Below are 24,656 nucleotides of genomic sequence, written 5' to 3' on the forward strand. Positions count from 1 at the left end.
CAGCAGGCCCCCACCCATGTCCAACTCATGTTCCCCACCCCCCCAACCCCCAGCACTGTGGGGCACCTGCCAGCAGGCCCCCACCCATGTCTCCCAGCACCCCCACCCGCCAGCACTGTGGGGCACCTGCCAGCAGGCCCCCACCCATGTCTCCCAGCACCCCCACCCACCAGCACTGTGGGGCACCTGCCAGCAGGCCCCCACCCATGTCCAACTCATGTTCCCCACCCCCCCACCCCCCAGCACTGTGGGGCATCTGCCAGCAGGCCCCCACCCATGTCCAACTCATGTTCCCCACCCCCCCACCCCCCAGCACTGTGGGACACCTGCCAGCAGGCCCCCACCCATGTCCAACTCATGTTCCCCACCCCCCCCCACCCCCAGCACTGTGGGGTACCTGCCAGCAGGCCCCCACCCATGTCCAACTCATGTTCCGGACCCCCCCACCCCCCAGCACTGTGGGGCACCTGCCAGCAGGCCCCCACCCATGTCCAACTCATGTTCCCCACCCCCCCACCCCCCAGCACTGTGGGGCACCTGCCACCAGGCCCCCACCCATGTCTCCCACCACTCCCACCCCCCCAGTCACCAGGGGCAGCCTCCACCAGGCCCCCACTCATGTCCCCCTGCACCCAGGTCCTCACAATCCCCAATCATGTGCGTTATTGTCAGCCTCCACAGCCAAAAGGCCCTACCAAGTAACCCATTCACCCACATGGAAATGGAAATTACATGTTACACCCCCAATGTTCTTAAAGCAAATGAACCCATGTCCGTCACACACGATGGTTGCAAATGAATGGGAAAACACCCAACATGACATGCATGAAACCAATGAGATGATACCACACAGTGAAGTATGAAAACAAAATTGTATTAAAAAAAATTGAATGCAAATGAAATGAAACAAACTACAATGGCAATGAAAAAAGATAAGCTGCATGTCCGTCCAAAAAAATCAAAACTACAAATCCAAATCCCAAAAAAAGTTGTTCAAAGTCACATTAAAAATAAAATCAATCCAATGAAGAACTATGTACAAAACATCCAAGGGTCCATGAGCCCAACTGAACAAAGGAAACCTACAAAAAACCCTAACTAAAATGCAACTATATACAAAAAGTGGAGCTGTGTCCGTCGACTCCAAATCATAAGAAGAAATAAATGAAACCTAAAACTAAAGAACTATATACAAAGGCGGCGGGCAAGTCCAGCGGCTCTCTCCGTGGTGTTCCGGGCCAGGGCATCATCAAACTCCTCGTCTATGTCCCGGAGGTGGTCCTGTTCCATGGCCCTGAGGGTCCGCAGGGACGACGCCATCTGCTCCTCCAACCCCCTGCAGTTTGCCTCGAGGCACTCGGCCCGCCTCAGGGCCCTCCGCATGGAGTTCTCTGCCCTGACCATTGTGAGCCGCGCCTCTTCCGCCCGCCGCCGCTCCGCACCTATATGCTGGCCCAACCGCTGCCACACGGAAGACACTTCCCGTCCTGGGTCCTCCTGCCCTCCGGCCGATGCCTGCCCCTCCGATGTTGATGGCCCCGAACCATGATGCCTCCCACGTTTACTCCGCTGCTGCTTCCGACGCCACTGCCTCTGCTAGCACGACGGCATCCAGGCTGATGGAATCCACCGACGCCGTCGTGCACGTGCCCTGCCTGATGATGCCGGCACATCCTCCATCTGCTGGGGTACAGTTGCTGTGGTGTCCACCCCTGATGGACCTCTGACTCCCGACTGTGGCAGGGATGGGATCCCCACCGGACTGGATGCATTGGTCAGGGCAGGTCCACAGGGGGCCCTGGTGGCATCTGGGCCGGAAGACGGCAAGGAGAACGACTGGCGTATAGTCTCCACAGAGGAGGAGAGGGCCGCCAGATTGGCCGACACATGCAGGAAACCCCCGAACATGGACGATCCCAATTGGGCCACGCCGGCACGGTGCTCTTCGTGATGACGTGCGTGCTCCTCCTGGGAAGCACGCACGGCATCACGAATCACAGCCGTGCGCATCGCGACCCCAATCAGGACCTTCTCCATACGGCCAGGGGTCCCCTCGTCCGTAGGTGGAGGGGAGTCAGATGACATGGACATCCCCTCTACCTGCGGACGGGCCTGGGACGGGGCATCCCTGCTGGTGCATGGTGGTGCACCCACAGGGTCAGGGACAGTGACATGCACAGGCCACTCCACGGTGACCTGCGCTGCCTCCTGCCCCTGTCCCTGGACTGCACCACTTGCACCAGCAGGGATGCCCCCACCAGACCCCATGTGCGCCTCAGTGGCGGCCTCCTCCTCCTCTGTGGAAACCACCAACCTGGATGGCTCCTCACCGTCTTCCGCCGTAGCAGGCCCCTGTGGGGGCTCACCCACCCCTTCCGCTGCAGCCGTGGGGGCATCCCCGCCGCCTTGCTCCACAGCGATGTCTCCGCCCTCTTCTTCACTAGCCGCTGCGTAGAGGGAGACATAGAACACAAGCATCAGGGTACTGTACAATGGTCCCCTAGACAGGAAGCAATAGCAGATGAGTGCCACTGTCAAAGTACACTTCCATCATGTCCCTCCACAACACTTGTGTCAGTCCAGGCAAAAAACACACAGTGACAGTCATGGTGCATGCCATGGACATTTCCATACATGTCCAATGGACTCTCGAAACATACAATGTAATGGAACTCACATGCATCATGGGTCATGCCTATCACATGCACACACTTCACCTCAGTGACATCCATCTGGCCCCGTACACCCCAATCACAGTGGATACAAGGATGACTAGGCTGCATCAGTGAATATGTACATTGTCACAGACATGTGTCATGCATCCATGGCATCCACAAGTCACAGACACGCAGGTCAGGCACACAGACATGGACACCATATATGTACCTGGCATCAGCACCCATCCCCACCCCCACCCATGCCCAGGAACAGAGACTGTCATGCTCTCATGTATACAATATGCATAGGGCTCCCCATGTCGCATTTAAACACATGCAACAACCGTGCGGTTCACACATTACTGGTCGCACATGCATTACCATGATGTCCCTGCACACATACATGCATACATGGCCTATGTCACACATACAGGCAAGTATCAGACAACCAGCACACTGCAACATGCCCTGTCTCACACAGCAATGCTTGGCCACTTACCGCTCAACTCCAGACAGGTCTCCCTCTCAAGGACCTGGTCGTGGAGCGTTGGGTGTACGCGTTCCAGGACCCCCATCTGGATGGAACTCATGCGGCCCCGGTTCCCCTCCACGAGGCGCTGGGCCTTCATGAGGGTCCTGGACCTCATGTCTTCCCAGCGCTTCTTGACCTTCTGGATGGTGCGGGTTGCCACCCCTCCGCGTTGATGGCAACCACACAGTCGGCCCAGATCCTCTCCTGTCCTTCCTTGTTGGCGCGGGACGATCCGAAGAGGGCATCATACTGCCCCAGGACTTGCTCCACCAGGACACCAACTTCGGTGGCAGTGAAGCTGGTGCCCCTCTGCCCCTCTGGCCGGGGGTTACCACTGGTGACAGATGTGGATGTGCCCGACATGGCAACCCCAGGGGCAGGAGTGGGTGGGCAACTGAGTCCTGGGGCTGGGCTGTGGAGCGATGTTATCTGCGTCGGGAGTCTTCTGTTCCAGCAGGAGTGGACACAGCAACTGGACCCCTGCAGATGGCTGACGTGCAGGTACCAAATGGCAGGGCACGGTGGCAGCAGGCAGGCAGGCAGGCAGCAGCAGATGGCACGTGGGAGGCTGCACGGGGCACTGGGGGGCAGTAATTCGGCCTTCTGGTCAGGAGCGTGGTCTTCCGTGTGTTTTCGCGTGGCCAGCTTGATACGGAGTGATTTGGCACGTGAAAATCCTGCACGTCAGCGTGAAAATCGAGGAAAGGCCCTTAGCGCGTAAGCGCGTCAGCACGCGTACGCAATTTCATTGGACCAAAGGCCCTTACAGCGTATGCGCGTCTGTGACGTTTTGCGCACGGGCGTTGCCCGGGCAGATCCCGCGTGCCTTTACACTGTTCTGTACGTGCTTTTCGTGCGGTGCGTGTGTTTTCCATCCGTTGGGGTTCACACGCTATTACTTCACAGCGGGTGTTGGCTATGCGTTCTTCTACATGCAAGGCAGACGGTGAGTGGTACCCCGCTCCCCCAGGCCCGATCGCGTGAAAAACTTCACGCGAATCCTGAAGTACACGTAGCCCGACCCCTGAAATACACGTAGCCCGCTCCCCCAGGCCCGATCGCGTGAAAAAGTTCACGCGAACCCCTGAAATACACGTAGCCCGCTCCCCCAGGCCCGATCGCGTGAAAACGTTCACGCGAACCCCTGAAATACACGTAGCCCGCTCCCCCAGGCCCGATCGCGTGAAACGTTCACGCGAACCCCTGAAATACACGTAGCCCGCTCCCCTAGGCCAGATCGCGTGAAAAAGTTCACGCGAACCCCTGAAGTACACGTAGCCCGCTCCCCCAGGCCCGATCGCGTGAAAAAGTTCACGCGAACCCCTGAAATACACGTAGCCCGCTCCCCCAGGCCCAATTGCTGTATGTTGCCACTTTTGTAATGCGCAGGGACGCTACCGCCTGCCTTCGTGTGGCGGACGTGTTTCGGCTTGTGCGTGTCTTTGGCTGTGCGTGGCTTTGCCCTATTCGATTCCATGAATACGTGTGGTTCGAGTGCGTGTGGGCGTTCCGTCTGCTTCCCTGCAGTACATCCCCAGTTACGCCCTTATTTTCGCGCGTTGTTCCCCATTCCGCGCGTTACGCCCTGTGTCCCGCCCACTTTCTGGTGTATGCGCCGAGGTTGTGCGCTTTCCTGGGCGCGTCGCGCATGCCTTTCGGGATGTTGCTGTGACTTGTGCGCCATGCACGGGTTTGGCGCACATCCCGGGGTGTACACGCGCAGGGACTTCCATTTTTTTCCGCTTGCGCCTGCTTGCGCCTACTTGCGCGTAGATTTTCGGCGCACGTTTGTTCCATGAATCGGCCCCTAAATAGTACTTAGATAAACTATATCTGTTTGGTGACTGATATTTGTTCTTTAAAATATTCTTGTTAGTCTCATTTTACATATATTGAGCATCCTCTTTTTTCTCCAGCCAATCCATGTAGTTTTCCATTTTAGTGCGTTAGAAAGAAATACTGCTTGTCAGTTCAGATATTAGAATAAGCAATGGAGGAAGAGTACATGCGGAGAGAAGGTGGAATTTGCTTTCTAATTGGTTGTTCATTGTTTGTGTGGTGGGCAGCAGCCAATAGGATGTCAAGTACCTCAGATGCCGTTCAACTGTTGAACATATCAGAGAATGTACTTTCTGTGAATGATGTTTATATATATAGCAATATAACTGTAGATTATGTGGTATCATTATATTAAGAGCTTTTCTACATAGTACATTTTTATTGCTTGAGAAAGAGGTGTACTTTTAGGAGATAATGCTATTTTTGGGCTATAGTTATTGTTTCATTGGATATTTGAAACACGGATGCCTGTCAGAGGGGTTATATCCATGGTTACCAGTGAGCCAATGGGACTTTGTGTACTTCTGGCAGTTGCAGCTGCGGCTGTAACTATCGACTTAGCAGCGGGCACAATGTTACCAATTCTTGTGCATTGATCATGATATTCCATGGATTTTCCCGTACACAATTCTGCATGTGTTTTTAATTCTATGCCCTTATGTGTACCTTTGTGTTGTTTATATTTTCACACCTTGTTAATATGTCTTTTTGAATCTTGTAAAATGTTGTAGGTATCTGCGGCTACTGGCAGTTGACCAGACCCACATTACCTATGCTCGAATTGGATGGCGTACTTTGGAACCCATTGATTGTAGCAGCAGTTATAGCTGTTTGGATTTTCTCACCTCAAGGCATGTGTGATGTAAATTTGAAAACTTTGCAATATGTGTTTTTCAGTGCATTTGAAAAATGCACATGTACCTCCATCTATGCAAAGGTCCTCTCAGTGTAACTGGAGTTATAGCCGCGGTTATGTAATTTGTCAAATTTCTTCATGTTCTACACAGTATTCTTTTATTTAGAAGGATTGTTTTGGTGTTCATTGACTGTTATAGGTTATAATAAAACAACGTTAGGCCTTTTTTTTGCTTTGTACAGTCTTCTTTTTGTGCTATTGATTTCTGAAAGCTATGAAAGGGATGTTTTTGTGTACCTTTGGCATTCTGATTCCAGAACTCAGAGTGTGCACATGTTCTGTCTTTGGCTATTGTTAAGATCTGTTGATGGTTTTGAATAGCTACAGTTGAGTGATTGTGTGCTTTTCTATATTTCAGGTATAATATTAATTTCAGGTATAATATGAATTGTTGTTTATATAAGATACATTAAGTATGTTTAGGTTTCGTATTTTGTCAGGTTTATAAATATTACTTGGAAAGTAGGGTTTTCCTTATTTTACTTCAGTGTTTTTGGGACAGTGATCAAGGAGTAGCATATGTTATTCTATGGTTATGTGTGAGAAAAAATGTATTTCCAATTAAAGGTTGTTTTTCACTGAGATTGGAAGATGTGAAACAAATGGGTGTGTATATGAAACCATAATGTCAACCAAGAAGCATAACTCTACCCTTGAAAAATATTTCAGCTGTGCTTTGCAGATGGATATCAAGGTGTTTCCTGTGAACCTATTTTTGTGACTTTCTTCTGTGTTAAGAGTTGTGGGAGTGTTTTAATGTGGCTTTACATTTGAGAAGTGTTATGAGCCAGTGCGCCTGATGAATGTTAACTTGGTTATGATATTTGTCAATGTTCCTTTACTTATTTGGAGTTATTTCTGGATTCTGCCAGCTTACTGGGAAAGTTAATTTCAACTGGTAAGTTTGCATTGAACATTTTTCTTCTTGAGAAGTGGTTTGGGAATTGTAATCTGAAGTTATGGCTAGAGTATGCCATGTATTTTGCCATGTATTATAACAGTCTTTTGGCGTTTAAGGCAAAATGCACCAGGTAAATGGCTTATGAGAAATTATGAAGCAAAGTGAAGAAGGTGAATTCATAGTGGTAAGTTGGTAAGGCCTCATAGTTTGCATTTTAGCTTTTTTGCAGTAATCCATCAAATGTGTTTGCCTCTTTTTATATAGGTATGACCTTGCAAATCACATGGTTTATGCATATCTTGCTTTTAATAGATACATGCTTTATCATTATTTGTTAGCTTATGAAAGAAAGGGTTACTGTGGCATATAAGTTTAGCTCACTTTTCATTTAAGCTTATCATCCCAAAAATGTACTGTGCCAGCTCATCTTATTTATGCTGCATGAGCTGCTCAATACCATCAGACATTGCTCAAGCTGCAATTAGAGCAGAGGTGTACATGGGGCATTTATTTATACTGCAGTATTTCCTTTCTCATCCAATTGTTGCAATCTGTAACTCTTCTATGTGCAGTTTCTTCACTAACAATATATGTGATATTGAGTCAAACATTTCAGCCACAGATTTGAAAGTAGTTTTGACCACTGTATTGTATGAAGAACAGTATGCATACTATAATGTTCTGCACCAATGCATGCACAAGTCTAACCTTTGTCGTAGACAAAATAAAATGTTTGTGGTAATTTATAAATAATAATCAGCAATCATATTTGGCAGTTTCACAATTTGCTTACAAATGGTCTGCTTTGGAAGGGCAGGAGCCTATTTGGGTTTCATGCTATGTAATCCCATATGTTGTTACACAATGCACAGACATAGTGAGATGTAAAATGTGTATCATCAAACAAGCAGCATACCTCTACCCTTTATTATATTGGAGCTGTGTTTTTGCTTTGTATTTGTATTTGTATTTGTATTTGTTTTATTTGTATAGCGCGCACCAGGCCCAAGGGCAACCGGGCGCATATCTTAGTAGGACATTACAGGTATGACATATCATCACAGTGGTCAAACAGATTGTAAACAAGAATATACAATTGATGTTACAAATCAGGGCAAGAAGCAGAACGGTGGTGCCGGAGCAAAGCAGAGCTGGGTCCCAAGTGGCCCGTCCAGAAGAACGGTTGTTAGTGAGATGTAGCTAACCAAAGCTTGGCTTTGTGTTTGAATAAGTTAAAAGAGGGTAAAGTTCTGATAGTGAGTGGTACGGTGTTCCAAAGCATGGCTGCCAGGACTGGGAAGCTGGCACCCCCAGCAGTTTGCAGCTTGAATCAAGGGATCGCAAGACCTTGGGATTGTGCAGATCTAAGTGCTTGCGATGGTATGTGTTGAGTGAATCGCGAGGCTAGATATGTGGGGGCCTGGTGGTTAACACATTTGTATGTGAGGGCCAGTGCTTTCAGAGAGATCCTTTGGGCGACTGAAAGCCAGTTGAGGTGCTTTCTGGTTTCTGAAATGTGGGCAGATCGGGGGATATTGAGGGCCGCTGTAATGGCATTATTTTGGGAAGTCTGAAGTTTGTTGAGATTGCCCTGGTTAGCGCCTTGGTAAAGAGCATTGCAGTAGTCCAGTTTGGACATAACCAAGGTCCTGGCCAGGGTGATGCAATTCTGGGCGGTAAGGAATGGGCGACAGGCTGAAATCAATTTGCAGGTGTAAGCAGACGCAGCGGCCACTGCATTAGTTTGTCTAGTGAGAGTCAAGGAGGCGTCCAGGTAGATACCCAGAGTTTTGGTATCTTTGGATACTTTAATTAGATTACCATCAATATTAAAGGAGCCGAACAGGGGACTCAGTTTGTTAAGTCTCTGTTGCGTGCCTAAGATGAGAAGCTCAGTCTTGTCATCGTTGTGGCACAACTCGTGCTGGGCCATCCAAGCTTGTATGACCAAGTAGATGTCATTAAGGGCTTTAGAGTCAACTATGTAGTCACCAGTGATGGGTATGAGTATCTGGGTGTCATCGCATAATTCGTGTAGGTGACGCCCAGATAGTCAAGCACATCAAATAGTGGTTTGGTGAAGACATTGTAGAGAGTTGGGGAGACACAGGAACCTTGTGGGACTCCACAAGGGACTGGTGTAGGATCGGCCTATTGTCGAGGAATGACCTAATCCAGTTCGATGCATTGTCAGGGAAGTGGGCTGCGGACTTCAGGTGCCGGCATAGTATTTGGTGATTGACCAAATCGAAGGCAGCGGATACGTCCAGTAGTAGTAAGAGGGCCAGTTTACTGTTGTCTTTAAGGTCCTCAATTTGAGTTTTGCGGTCAAGAAGAGCTGTTTCAGCCCTGTGCTTAGGTCTGAAGCCAGATTGTCTTGAGCCGAGGAGGTTGTTGGTTTCTAAGTATTTCTGAATCTGCAGGTATGCTACTCTGTCAAGTATTTTGAGTAGGAACGGTACGGTGGTAATAGGTCTGTAGTTGGTTGGTGTTTCAGGGTCTAGAGTCATTTTTTTTAGGAGAGGGATAACCAAAGCGTCCTTTAAGTTGTTACGTACCGTTCCAGTTAGGAATGAAGAGTTAATGAGGGTAGTTATAAAAGGAGCGAGATCATGTGCTGCTTCCTTGATGATAGGTGCTGGGCAGGAGTCACCTTGGCAGTTAGAAGGTTTTAAATGGCAAATGATGTTTTCGACCTCGAGGATGGTAAGTCGGGTGAAGCTGAAAGGGGTGTGAGTAAAGGAGGCCGTCGGAGTAGTGGAGGGTTTAGTGAATGGGTTGGTTCGAAGGGTAGTTTGTTTGGCATTAATTTTCGATTGCAGGGTGGTGATTTTGTTGAGGATAGCGTTTTTGATGTTGTTGCACCATTTACTGTCTTTGATGCAGGTAACAGGAGCAGGGGAGGGGGAGGGGGATTCCAATTCTTTAAGGATTTTAAATAACTCCTTAGTGTTGGATTCTGCTTGGGTGATACGTTGGTTGTAGGTCTCCTTTTTGGCTTGTAAAATTGCTTCCTTGTAATTGTGGGTGGTGATGATGAGGCGATCTTTGTTAGAGTCACATGCCTTAGGTTTTTCTTTGCGTAGAGCTCTTAACTGCGGGGTGAACCAGGAGTTCAGATGGGCTTGTTGTTTGGCTTTCCGTAGTTTAAGCGGTGCGATATCGTCGATGGCTTTAAGTAATGTTTGATAGAAGATATCTACTAAGACTGTGGGGTCGTTATGTTGGGACACACATTTATTCAGGATAGGAAGGATGAGTGGGAGTAGTTTATCCCTGGTGATGTCTTTTTTATTCCTTGTGGGAATGGCTGGAGCTATCGTGGGAGTGGTGTGAGGGTTGGTTGCTGGTAAGTGGAAAGATGATGATGTGGTGGTCGGACCAGGCACAAGCATGGTTGGAGCTTATGGTGGTGTTGCAATTAAGGTCAGTAATCCAGTCGAGCGTTCTGCCCTTAATATGGGTAGGTTCATAAATGCGTTGTTGGAAGCCTAAATTAGCTAATGTGGTAGCGACCTCCGAGGCCAAGTGATCCTTAGTGTCGAGTAGGCTAAGGTTAAGGTCTCCTAAAAGCAATACCTGAGAGTTGGGTTTAGTATTGACGGTCAAAATGGCCGTGATCTCATCTATGAAGGAGCCAAGTGGTCCTGGAGGTCTATAGATAAGGTGGAGAGTTGCAGTGTTGGTTGGAGATAAGATGAGTTTCACGGAGAGGGATTCTGCAGAGCTGGGTTCAGTGTTAGGGATGATTCTAAGTGTGATGTTATTTCTGTGTATGAATGCGACTCCACCTCCTTTGGATGTTGATTGTCGGTCAGCTCTAATTATGGAGTAATCGTTAAGGATGGCGAGGGCAAGAAGTGGGCCAGAGGCTGCATGTAACCAAGTTTCAGTGATGGCCACAAAAACGAGGTTTTGAGTGGTGATGAGGTCGGAGATGTCCAGCGCGTGGGCCGTAATAGATCTGGCGTTAATGAGGGCACCCTTGAGTTCTTTGGCGGAGATGGCACTGTGGGATGGTGGTAACTTCTGTGTAGTAGTGGTAATGTGTGTGTGCTGAGTGCAAGGGGCTTGAGGGGCACGAGGCAGTCTGGATCCAAGTCTAAGATTCCTGACTTGGAGCGTGCAAGGTTGATTGGGTGTAGGTTTAGTGGCGAATTGTTGGAGCCATAAGGCAGGGTCATTGAGGTATGGGTTACTGAGGAGCATTATGGGATAATGTAGAGTAGAGTGATGAGGGTTATTGGATTTCAAGATTTTCAATATGACCCCATATTTGTAACTCCTTTTGTGTCAGATTTGTGGAGGATTTTGAATGTGGCCTTAAATATGACAAGTCTTATGATGGAGGGCAGCTGATAAATCATAACTTTGTTTTGATGTTGGTAAATGTTCTTTTTCTCATTTGAGGTAATTCATGGATTTTGACATCTTGCAGGGAAAGGTAATTTCAGTTGGTAAGTTTCCATTGAACATTTCTTCTCTTTGGAAGTGGTTTGGGAATTGTACTCTGAGGTTATGGTTACAGTATGCCAGGTATTACTAAAGAAATGTTCACTGGGATGAAACAAGGGCATTATTTATCAGGTTCACTAGGGTCGTTTGTGGGGCTGCCCAAGGTACCTGACCATTAAAACCCTAGTGAGGGTGGGGATGGCCAGTGGATGGAGGGCATTCATGGTCATATCTTTTGTTGAGAAGCAGTAGTGGTGATTAGTATGTAGGTGAAATGCAGGATAGAGGCCTATGTTGCCTGAACATTTACAAACAGGTGAGTGTGCTTTGGAAGGGCCGGAACCTATTTGGGTTTGATGCTATGTAATCACACATGTTGTTACACAATGCACAGATATAGGGAGATGTAAAATGAATACGGGTGCGCAGTAATTTGTTTAATTAAACAAGCAGCATACCTCTAGCCTTGAAAGATATTGCAGCTGTGTTTGTGCTTCGAAGTTGGATATGAAGATCTTCACTATGACCCCATATTTGTAACTCCTTTTGTGCCAGATTTGTGTAGGATTTTGAATGTGGTCTTAAATATGACAAGTCGTATGATGGAGGGCAGCTGATAAATGTAACTTGGTTTTGATGTTGGCAAATGTTATTTTTCTTATTTGTTTTAATTCATGGATTCTGCCATCTTACAGGCATGTTTCGAGTGAACATTTCTTCTCTTTCTACATGGTTTGAGAATTGTACTCTCAAGTTATGGTTACATTATGCCAGGTAGCACAATAATTTATACAATGGCAATGTGACTGTACTAGACTTGTCTATGCTTGATGTGGAGTCAACAAACAAAAGCAGGGAATGTTAATTCCAATGTCTATCTGTTGCAGAAGGGAATAGTTTGTATGAACATTACAACATTTATCCTCTGCACTCACGTCAAGTCACAGGCAACAGTTTAGAATTGTATCAAATGAAAGCAAAGAAAGGTGCACCATTCAGTGTCTAGGAAAAGACGTTAGAAGATTGTTGTTTCACTATACACTTTCCTACTGCTATAGGAAGTAGATTGGATAATCAGAAGGTTGCAATTTCTTCTTCAGAATATCTTTGTACAATAATGTGTTCTGAAGAATTATGACAATTTTAAATATATTGTTTACTTATTGTATGCAAGTGAATTTTCAACGTTATGTTATGCTGTTGCTCATAAACTTCAGAGTGGAACTAGATTTCAAAATCTTTCTGCCTGTGAGATGTTGCAACAGGTTAAAGAAACAAAACGAAGTTTAACAGGGTACACTTACCAATATTCTTGCTAAAATCGGAGGAACCAAGGAATATTGGTATAGGAGATACTCCTAGGTTAGATGCATGATCAGAAACTTGGGCCCTCCAATTTGGTTTGTGACTTTAAGTTGCACTGAGTATGGTTGGGATGGTCTTGCAGAGTGGATTTGTGAAAGTAATCCAGAGAAGGAAGACATAGAACACATGACACCAGGAGAATTGTGTTCAATGAACCATGTAAGTGTATCACAGTTCTTTCATCAAAGATTTCTTGCCATGTTACACTTTATATGTAATAAAGAAAATGGGCCACTAGGCACTGAGGAACATTTCTTCTGGAGGAAAGAGCAGCAGGCACATGGGGCTCCACATATCCATATGCTGTTGTGGATGTTCCTCAGTTTGGGAAAGAAAGTGATGGCTGTGTGATGGAGTTCATAGAAAAATATGTTACTTGTTCTATTCCTGCTCAGTATGTGAATGCTTATCTACAGAACAAGGTGGAAAGATTTCAAAGGCACTCATGTGTAAATTACTGTCAGAGAAAATGCAAAAATAACAACAAGTACTACACTCAGAGCAGATTTGGGTTTCCAAGGCCTGTGACACCAGTGGGTTGAGTGAAAAGTTTGATGTCATCTGTTCGACACCATGTTACTAGTAAATCACTAAGACATTTCTATTGTTTAAAAAGCAATAATGAATGCCAATTCATTAATAATTCAGTCCTGTCATTGCTCAGCTTTGGAATGCAAATACTGATGTACAGTATATTCCTGATGATTATTCCTATGTTTCGTACTCGTATACAGTGCGATGCCCAGAATAAATTTCAGTCAGTTTTCCAATATGATTTGGTTTGTTTATTTTGTATATGTATATTTCTTCATGTATTCATTTCATACATTTAGACATATGCACTATCCACATTGCATAATTCCATTGTGCACAGTTGTGTGCTTTGTTATGGTTTTCCATGTATTGATTTCATACACATATATACAGTTCCATAGTTCCAGAGAGTGCACATAAGGGATGATTATTTACTAAACTCCTTATTGTCAGTCTGCTTAAATAAACCTTAATTTAAAAATGAGGAATTGTTTACCCACTATATACAGGGAAATTTGTTTCTAAAGAGAGAAGTATAGACATGAGCTGCCTGAGATATTACCTAACCTCCACATGCTTGCTAGTGTGAACTTATTATCATTCAGAAGAGAAACCAGGAAGCGAGGTAAAAAACAAACAAAAAGGATAGGGCCAGAATAAGTTAGAATATTACCTTTTTGCTTTTCCAATATTGTCACCTACAACAAGGTACGATTGCCTTGTTGCTGTCAGGATCCGCGATGGATCTTTCTGACTCGATTTTCCGCTATTTATGGCCGTAGCGCGAAGCGCGTGATGACGTCATCGCGTGTGTGTACCGCAATGACGTCATATGCGCTAATGCGTGCTGTAGCCATTTTGGAATGGTAGATCTTGGATAACTCTGTGTGTTATTCTGAGTATTTGAATTGTTACTGTACCTGATTCTTTGTTAATCTATAGGTATTGTATTTCTACTTTGTTACTCTAAAATGTGCCATTAAATAATCACGTGTTTTCAGCGCACCCAGCAACTATTCTGAATTAACCAATATTTAGGTAGTTCTGAAACTCACTTTAGGCAAGAATTCAGAACTTCATGTTTGTGCATTAAGGGGATTGAATATAGTACAAGTGAGTATACACAATATGTCTGGTTTCCACAATTTGCACAGCACAGTGTTCCAAAAACAAATGATGGTAATATTGGAAACATGTTATCACACACTTAACCTTTTTCAGGACAATTTTGCAAATCATAATTTAAGCATTAGTCAACATTTTTTAAGCATATTTGAACATTTTATGCACATTTTTCAAAGCCAATAGGCCATCTCAGGTTCTGTATTCAAACCGGTATGGCATGTGTCCAGAATACAGATCCATTGCAATTCTCTCCTACGCAGTAAGAGCTCTCTGTCTCCACCTCTTTCTGGTTGTTCAATTTTTCAAGGCCAAAGCATTTGATGTCCTTAATGTCTAATTGGCTGTGTTCTTGCATACAATGGGTAGCCATAGGATATCTGGCATCTCCATTCTTTATTTCTCTGAGGTGTTCCATAATGCAAGTTTTTAATTCTCTTATTGTAGTGCCAATATATTTCTTGCTGCAAACACATTGTACATATACATAAATCACATATTTGCTTTTGCAGTTGATGAATTGTTTGATTTCTTGCATTTTCCCGGTTGGCAACTTCATTTGTTTGGTACCATTTAGCATCTGGGTGCAAATTGTGCAATTGCCACATTTGTAGGAGCCCGTAGGTGCCAGCACTTTCAAAAATTTACTAATATTGCTCGTAGTAAAATTCTTAAGTGGCTGGGACTCAATCTTTGTTTCTCATGTTTGCAAAATGTTCCAATGTTTGTTCAATATTTTCTTCATAATATTCGCTTCACTATTGTATGTTGTAATAAAGTAGGCTTTTCCATTTTTGTTCAACGTTTTTTGTTTATTGGTCAATGGACTAGGTCTTGATACTTTTTCTTATAGCTTGATTCAAAGAATCCTCATTGTATCCTCTCTTTATGAATTTTTCTTTTACGTCAATTATATGTGTTTGATACTTTATGTCCAGGCTACAGTTCCGTTTGACTCTAAGTATTTCTCTATATGGGATATTCCTGATGGTATGTTTTACATGGTTGCTTTTTGCATGCAGTTTGTTGTTGACTGCTGTCGGTTTGATATAAAGATCTGTTAGTATTCTTTCCCCATCCGTATGGAGTTGTAGATCAAGAAATTCTATTGCTTCTGAGCTGACATTTTCTGTGAATTTGATGTTGTAAGTGTTGTTGTTGAGATGAGCAATATATTCTTTAAGTCTCATATTTATTATTCTCAATAAATGCCTGATGTTCCCATGCATGGTTTAGTTCGAAGTGGCCCATGAATACATTTTCATATGGAGGAGCAAGTTTGGCTTGGGATTTTTATTGTCTAGATAATTGTTTCTTGGTTCATTACTCACTGCTTTTCTACCAGGGTCGGTGTAAATTTAGATTTAGGTTTCAGATATGTTTCATCAGTTTGGAAGGGATCTATGTTTTGTTCTTCCATGAAGTTATCTAAGGAGAAGTCTGCTTCAGTTAGATTCATAATGTTGACTGATCCTCCAGCTAGTTCCACAGTGAGGGGTGAGATCTTTGATGTTGCATTACTTGCTTTTCATCGGAGTTTCTGCAAAATATTTCTTTAGTTTAAGTTTCCTGCAAAATTTAAACAGGTCTACTTGTGTCTGAAAGTAGTCCATATTTAGTGCTCTCCTCAATGTTTCACCTGCATTGTATTTTGATAGATTCAGGACTAGTTTCACTGGTTCCCTCTGTTTTCCATGTTTTTGGATCTTCTTTTCATTCCTCTTTGTCCTGTACCTTTGTTTGTTTGATCCTCCTCTCTTTCCCCTCTTGTTTTTGTGAAACTGGTTGTGATATTTCCGCCTAGGTTTTGATTTGATGTTGCTTTTGAGATAGTTGCTTGTTGAGTATATAGTCTGTTTGTTAATTTGTGACTGCGAAATTCTTCTTAAAAAGAAAGTTCTTGAGGATCTGTAGACATGCTTGGTTTAATACTGCTTTCTTTATCTGATTCACTGTTTGTTTCTGTGTCTGATGATTGTGTTGGTGTGTCAGCATTGGTTGTTGTGGATGCTTTTGGTTTGAATTTTGAGTGACCCTTAATGTTGTATTTACGCTGATAGGTATATTTTGTAGTCTATTTCATCCCTTATGACGGTTTTCTGCTTCTTGGTCTTTATTTTTTCTGTGAATTTATTAAGATAGTCATCTAAGATTTGGTAATTTTTTAACGTCATCTATGGAAGGTTTCATTTTGCAATTGTTTCTTTCAATTCATTTATTTCCTTTAATGTTTTTTCATGTACTAATGCCGCCTGATTGATTGATCCTAATCATCATTTCTTTGGAGGTCTGTGTCAATAGTGCCTCACAGTCTTGTAGCGCTTCTGTGTCCTCGTCTTCAAAAGATGGGAAGATACATATACAAAGTCCATGGGGTACCCTTCCTAGCTCCATGTACATTTTCATTATTTTGATCTCCCACCATTTAGACAATTCTTTTTTTGAGGCTGCTTCCAGTTTCTCAAAAAGATGCCTTAATGAGGTGGATGTTTGTGATGCTGTTGCTTCCCCTATTGTTTGTCTATGTCTTAAGAAGAGCTCCTCCGCTTCCGCGTCTCTTTTGTCAAATATATCCGTTATTTCTAGATATTCCACTGATTTAGCTCGAGTGCAGCTGTTGCTCGTTATGTTACAGGATACATGACACGAGCTGAAAAGAGCAATGCAGCTGAGGTATGGGCAGATTTATCAGCAAATGAAAGTCTTAGTCAGAAACTTCTAAGCTTTAGTCTGAAGATACTCACATATAGAGAGTGTGGTAGCTACGAAGCTGCAGATCAGCTAACTAGTTTTCTTCTGCATGGGTGCAGCATTAATGTAGTTTGATTAAGAATTGGGCCAGCTAGTACTAGAAATCGGCTACTGAAACCTTTGAGTGAAATTCAGTAGTTACCTGAAACAGTACCTTACAGTACAAAAATTATGAACTTGATTGATACACATTATCCAAATCGATCTATAGAGTCGGAGGTGCTTTGCTTACATGAAGGAGCAGAATGCTACTCATATCAAACTATTGAAGCAAACAGTGACAGAGATTGGTTTAAAGTACATGGTTGTAATGGTTGCCACGTGAGACATGAGAAGGCAAGTCTCATCAACCACATAAAACTGTCTTGCCAAAATGCAGAAAAAAGGAATTATTTCATTTTTACCTTTTGCAGTTTTTCCTGCCATTGCAAGCAGAGAGTGATTTGCTTGGAAGTTTTGAAACCTTTAAAGAAATATTTTTGCAACCAGATAAAGCTTAATCATATCAAATATTTGATAAGTACTTGGAGTTACTGGAAAAAGAACTACATCAAGAAGAACTGCAGCAGTTGGATTGGCAAAAGAGACTCCAGAGGGAAGCCAAGATTGTGCAGCAGAAAGTCAAAACATGCTTGGTTAGCCACTTATTCTAACTGATTTTGAGCTTGCCATGGAAGAAGTAGAAAGTGCAAAACAACAAACAAACGTTTCAGATTCAAATTATGTTAAAATATTTAGCAAACTCAATATAGAGCAAAAAGAGGTTTGTTATAAAACCAAAGAGGTTCATTCATGGTTTACAGCATGACAATCATGAATGTTATTGTGTCCAATACAAACCTGATTTGTTGTATTTTAGCAGACAAGCATGAACAGGTACATATTTTTTAATTCATGCAATCATTTCTGTGATCCAAAATGTAACTGATTGCTCTTTGTTATATACTGTAACTGCTCCAACAGGTTTAGCAGCATTCAATGTAGAAGGTGTTAATTTACATCAACGGTTGATGCTACCAGTGAAGCATGACAATAAACTAGAGTATCAAAATCGTGTATTAAGTGCAGCACAAGAAGTCATAAATGTTCTTAGAAAATTAAATACCTTGATTGTAGATGAAGTGAACATGGTATCTAACGTGATGCTAAATTTCATTCACTTGCAAATGCAGGTGGTTTTGAAGACTGACTACAAAAGTTTGTTTGGATGCAAACATGTACTTGTTTTTGGAGACTTGCTACAATTAACTCCTTTGAGAGGTAAACCAATTTTCAAAATGCTGCAATCTAATGACAGTAAAACAAAAAAAATGATGGGAAATATTGGTAATGTTAGCTTTTGGAATATTTGGGAATTCCAGGAATTTACCATTTATATACGACAATCTGAAGACTTAAAGTATGCAGAAATGCTAAACACGATTCATATAGGTGTTTTTGAGTAGAAAGTCAAAGCAGTCTTAAAGGGAAGAATGATTTCTAACATACAGATTCCAGTCTATCTGATGTCATGTTGCCTCTTTAGGAAAGAAAGATGTCTTGTTTAGCTTTGATGTGCACACTTGCAGAGTTTGACAAGATCAACTCTACAATGCTACTGTCAGAGAAGCAAAATATTGTGGAGATAAATGTGTGTGATGTTTTAGATAGTCATGTTATACAACTAGAGTTGGATAAGAGAGCAAACACTTGATTAGTTAAACTGGAGAATTAATTGTCAAAAACAGGTCTAGAAGCAGTTTTGAAACTGCATCAATGCACAAGTAACGTTAAAGTAGATTTTGAATGTAGGAATTGGTCTAATCATTGAAGTGATGGCAAGAGTGATTGCATTTCACAATGTTTACTCACAATACAAATATTGAACATGATACAATATGATATGATATGGCATTTATAACGTGCCTATACACAAGTGTTTCAAGGCGCGACGAGGCAAGGGTGGGGGGAACAAGGGGAGACAGACAACAATCCTACTAGGCCAGGTGTCATTCAGATCGTGCAAGTGCATGGGAAGGGGAAAGAGGAGAAGTGTGGGGGGAGGGGATGAGGACAGTGCAGTACAAGGGATAAGAGCAATAGATAAATAACAATAAATAGAGGTACAGCCAGCAGGTGGCAAGTGAGAGGGTAAGTGGAGACATCCAGTGATAAGTGCTGGAAGGGGGACTGTAGGGATACAGAAACAGTCACCAAGTGCGGAGGTAGCCAGGAAGGCAGTGCAGGAGTGTGACTGGTGGGGGAGTGGACCTGGGCCCGAGGTTAGAGTGTGGTCCAGTAACCAGTGCCGTTTCCATGTCAGCCAGGAAATCAGCAAGGGAGAAGAGGAGAAAAGGCGGACACGAAGAGAAAGGTTTTGAGGTGTTTACAGAACCGAAGATGGTTCTCCTTAGATTTTAGGGAGGCAGGGAGGCTGTTCCAGAGGGAGGACTCTGCCGAAGAGAAAGATCTACCACCAACTTGTTGCTTCGAGAAGTGACTGACCCTGAGGGAATTGGAGGCAGATAAGTGAAGAGCTCGAGAAGGAAGATATTTAGGAAGAGAGCGTTGAAGGTATTTAGGCCCCAGGCCCCAGAAGGCTTTGTGGATGATGCAGAGGGTTTTGAACTTAATCCTCGCAGCCACAGGGAGACAGTGCTGAGATTTCAGTCCTGGAGAGATATGATCCCTGGGCTTCAGGCCAAGGACAAGTCTTGCAGTTCTGTTCTGGGTAAGTTACAGTGGTCAGAGAGTAGAAGCAGGCAGATTTAGAAAGATGTTGTTGCAGTACTCCAGCATGGAGAGAACCAGAGCTCTGGAGACAGTGAGCTTCTGGGGGAAGGAGAGGAAAGGAAGAATACGTCTGAGGAGGTGCAGCTGGTAGTGGGACTTGGAGAGTGTAGAGTCGAAGATGACCCTGAGATTTTTAGCCTTGCAGGTGGGAGCAGGAAGGGGGCCAAGAGAGGCCAGCCAGAGAGATACAGGAATGGAGGGAGCGGGTGTGCCGATGAGGAGAATCTCAGTCTTACTGGCATTAAGGCAAAGGCCATTGGCGGCACACCACTCCTGGATGGCAGAAAGACAGTCAGAGATGACGGAGGTAGAGGAGGAGGCCGAGGGTAGCCTGAAGATGAGCTGAGTGTCATCCGCATAGCACTGAAAGTTGGGGCAGAGAGCAGCTATGCGGTGGGCCAGGAGTGCCAGGTATTGATTGAACAGCCAGGGGGAGAGGTTAGACCCCTGGAGGACACCACAGGTAGAAAAAGAGATAGCAGAAAGGAAGGACTCAAGTTGGACCTGGGAGGGTCGGTTGGAGAGGAAAGAAGTCAGCCACGCTACAGCCTGACCAGTGATACCCAGGTTATCACGGAGACGGTTGAGCAGGATGGTATGGTTGACTGTATCAAATGCAGAGGAGAGATCAAGCAGGATGAGGACGCAGGGGGTATTAGAGTCAAGGTTTGAGAGCAGTTCTTCATGGATGTTCAGGAGAGCAGTTTCCGTGCTTCTGGCAGCTCTGAAGCCAGACTGATAGTCATGAAGACAGCCAACAGATTCAGTGTGGAGATTAAGCTGGGAGATGGCCAGTTTCTACAGAAGCTTGCCCAGGAAGGCAGTGATGGAGATGGGGCAATAGTTTGACAGGCAGGAAAGGTCAGCAGAGGGTTTCTTAAGAAGGGGGTGCACAAGGGAGTGCTTAAGGGCGGATGGGAAGACTCCAGTGGTGAAAGATTGATTGTAGAAATCATCAAGGGCAGGAGCCAGGGTGTCAATGTGGTCCTTTATGGTTTTGGAGGAACAGGGGTGAACCTGTTTTGACGAGACTTTCATAGATTGGACTTGTCTGTAAACCTCATCTGCGGAGAAAAGGGGAAAGGCAGAGAAGGAAAGAGGAGAAGAGGATGCAGAAAGGACAGAGGTAGAGCAGGGAGTGGGGGGTGGGGAAAGGAGGAGAGTGAGGACAGGATGTCCTGGGTTTTAGAGATGAAGTGAGAGGCCAGTGCCGTGCAGAGGGCCTGGGAGCGGAAAGGAGATGTAGAGACAGCGGCGGGATTGGCCAGTTCCTTGCAGATTTTATAGAGTTCAGCCGAGTTGTTAGATGCCGCAGAGACGCGCGCTTGTATATGAGCTCTCTTCTTTTTTAGGACAGAGAGCCAGTATTGCCTCTGGAGCAGGCGGCAGGCCAGTTTATCAGAGGATGTACATGAAGCATGCCATTTCTCTCGGCCCCCCTGCAACTGCAGTTTAGGGTGATGAGGTCTGAGTCATACCAGGAGTTGCACTTGGCTTTGGGCTTCAGGCAGATTCTCATGACAGGGGCAATGATATCAAGAGTATCAGATATAACAGATTGGAGCGTGGAGAGGGCTATGTCAGGGTGAGAGTCAGACAAAGGGGGAGGAGGAGGTGAGAAGGTGGCGGCAAAATCCTCAGCTGACATGTGCTTCATGGGTCAGATGACTGAGAAGGTGGGTGGCAGTGATGGAAGTGGCTTGGACTGAGGGGTAGGGAGGTTGAGGTGGGAGGAGAGGAGACAGTGATCACTCCGGGAGAGAGGAGTGGAGAGGGGACAGAGAGGGGAAGGTCTGAGGAGATCAGAGCATCCAGAGTGTGCCCTGCAGAATGAGTCGTGCCATGTTGAAGTAAACTTTGATCGTGTGGAAGAAACTCATTTGATTTCTCAGACCTCAGTACATTTCATGTTTTTAAGGATACCTTTGTGAAGAGAATTTCCATTGTGCTCTACATATGCTATTGCTATTCATAAATCACAAGGGTTGACTTTAGAAGCAGCACTTAGTGATAATGGTCATAGAGTGTTTAAAAGAAGGAATGCCATATGTAGCTCTGTCGAGTGTGAAAAATATTGAAGGTTTATTTTTAAAAAACTTTGTTGAAAGTAAAGCGACAGCTGCCATTTCTTGCATTAAAGAATATAATAGGTTATGTGTACTCTATCCTCCTCCCCTGAGCTTATACCTGTACCTGCTAAGCACTTAGCCAGCAAACAAAAGGAGTCAGTGAAACTACATTCAAATAATATCAACAGACAACAGAATCTACCCAAATTGGAAAGTTGTTCAATTATGACATACTCTCATTGCAGATTTAGTAATGAAACAGGGGTTGAATGCTATGTTAATGCTATTCTAATGCAGCTATGTGTATGTTGTTTAAAAGGTCACCATTGATGCAAGCAATAGCTTCTACAGCAGGCAAGCAACTATGTGTGGAACTTTCATTTCTTCATATATCTGTAGATGAAAAACCACACAGTGCACATTCCGCAATGTCAATCTGAAAACATGTAAGCTGTTCTAAGTGGAAATCAACCATTTTTTCAAAATACCGAGGAAGATAGTCAATTTTTGATGAATGTCTTCGATGTATTAGTGCAGGAAACTGTTAGTGTACATAGGTATGTAGGAATTAGTTATGGAGTGGAATCACATGTGTTCACAATGTAAGAAAGACTGAACAACTCACGATATTTCTGAAAGATTTGTATATGTTCCTATCCCTGATCAGAAAAGTGTTCATTTTTCTGATCTTCTAACTAAAGAATTCCATGACATGCAATGCAGTGGCTGTGGTTGTAATTTGCAATCTACACTGCAAAACCTAGTTTTGAATACATATGATTTGATTATGTTTCAAAGATAACGTGTAGATGGTACAAAAAATGAAGACGCCAGTAATTAATTTTGTAAATAGTCAAGTTTCTATTAGTAAGAACATTTTTAAGATGTGCGCAATTATTTTTCATGAGGTGGCATCCATTCACTGTGGACATTTCAAAACATGGGTGTGTAGAGATGTAGATTGGCTTGTTTGAAATGACTCTATAGTCACATATCAAGCTGGATTTCCAAAGGTTTTAAAGAATGCTTATTTTTTTGCTGTTAGAACCAACATTTTAAAATATATTGTTATATTCTTTGTTTTTTTTTTTTTTGTTATAGCTGCTAGACCAGCCTTTCAATTGTTTTTATACAAAACAAGTTCAATATATTTACATCAGATATACAAAAAAGGAAAACACAACCAAATATAGGTCTATAGCTATGTACACAATGAATGTAGGATTAAAACATTTCCATTCTACGAATTTATATTTTTACACTGCTAAAATTATTCACAATTAACAGTAACTTTTTCAAACCAGTTCACCAACCATATGATCAACTGTCATTAATCACAACTTCGGGCAGATTAAGGGCTTGTATAAAATTCATCATTGCTATGTTCAATCCAGACTTATGACTATCAAAGAAAACTCTCCACAAGTCTTCTTTATTGGCAATTTGAAATTTCTTAAAGATATGATGAAATTGCCTTGAATATATACATGTCAAATAACATTTTGAAATGGAACAATAGGATATGTTGTATTATGCCATTTGTATCTGATATTATGTTTTAGTATAGGTATAAGTTTAGATTATGTGTAAAGTTTATTAAGTAAACTGTATCGCATTAAATAAATTATTATTATAGGGTAATAAATGTTTTACGTAAAGTAGAAGATGGATTGTCATGAACTACTTAATATTTTATATATTTTTTATTTTGCTTTTTAGTTTGTCAAAACTTTTAGCAAAAGCAAATGTTTAGGGTATTTTTCTTACCTGGGCCAACCGTCCAAATTTATCTCTGATATAGTGTTTGTGTTATTGTTGGGTCACTTTATCATCAGTTCCCATACATTCCTTTAAAAACTTAATTGTTGTGATCACTAGGGAGGTCTTGACCCCTTCAACAGTTGTTTCCACCCGTCCTTAGAGGAAACTGTCTGTGATATTCCAGGAAACGTGTAAAATGTCCATCAATGCGGTGCATGTTGCAGGTCCTCCTGGGATTCCTTTTGTTACAGAACTTGAAAGTCGTATCTTGCGGTCCCTCTTTATTTCTTACTGCCAGGACCTCTTTTGTGTTGTATAAGTTGGGTCTCATCCTCATGAACTACGTACTTTATTGGGGATTGAAATGGGCACCCAAACACGCTTCCTCATAATATGCAAAAATAATGATGACACACCCTTTCAGGGAATGAAACCAAGAGATAAGTTGCACGGATAACAAACTTTATATAAAATAAAGCATGCACGCAAATAACTCTGCTGCCCAAGAGCGCTCTGTCAAACAGTACACGGGCAGCACATTAAAAATGCGCCAAACATCATGGATGACATCATACATAGGTAACATTTCAGCATCTTTGGTTGGAGACATATACTACACCCAGCTCCATGTTGGATGCCTGGGCTCCATTGGCTGTTGCTTCTCAGTAGATCATGATGCACATGGGTCAGCTGGGCTCATCTCCGCAGAAAAGGTCAGGGCAAATATGAAATATCCCTAATTGTCTATGCTAAACAAGAGGAACTGATAATACGAGAATAATGGTAAGCATTAAAATCCTTGCATAAATGGCGGTACTTAGAGAAAATGAGTTAATATATTGGCATTTCGACCTCTGCATTTCGACCTTCATTGATATTGGGTTCCTGCTCCCAGGTGTCTCCCCTTGGGGGTTCGATCTACTATGTGTGTTCCCTGATTACTCATGACACTAACAAACATGTTTTGATTCAGAGAGAATAT

The sequence above is a fragment of the Ambystoma mexicanum genome, chromosome 5p (assembly GCF_040938575.1).
Source record: "Ambystoma mexicanum isolate Mex_15411 chromosome 5p, UKY_AmexF1_1, whole genome shotgun sequence".
NCBI lineage: Eukaryota > Metazoa > Chordata > Amphibia > Caudata > Ambystomatidae > Ambystoma > Ambystoma mexicanum.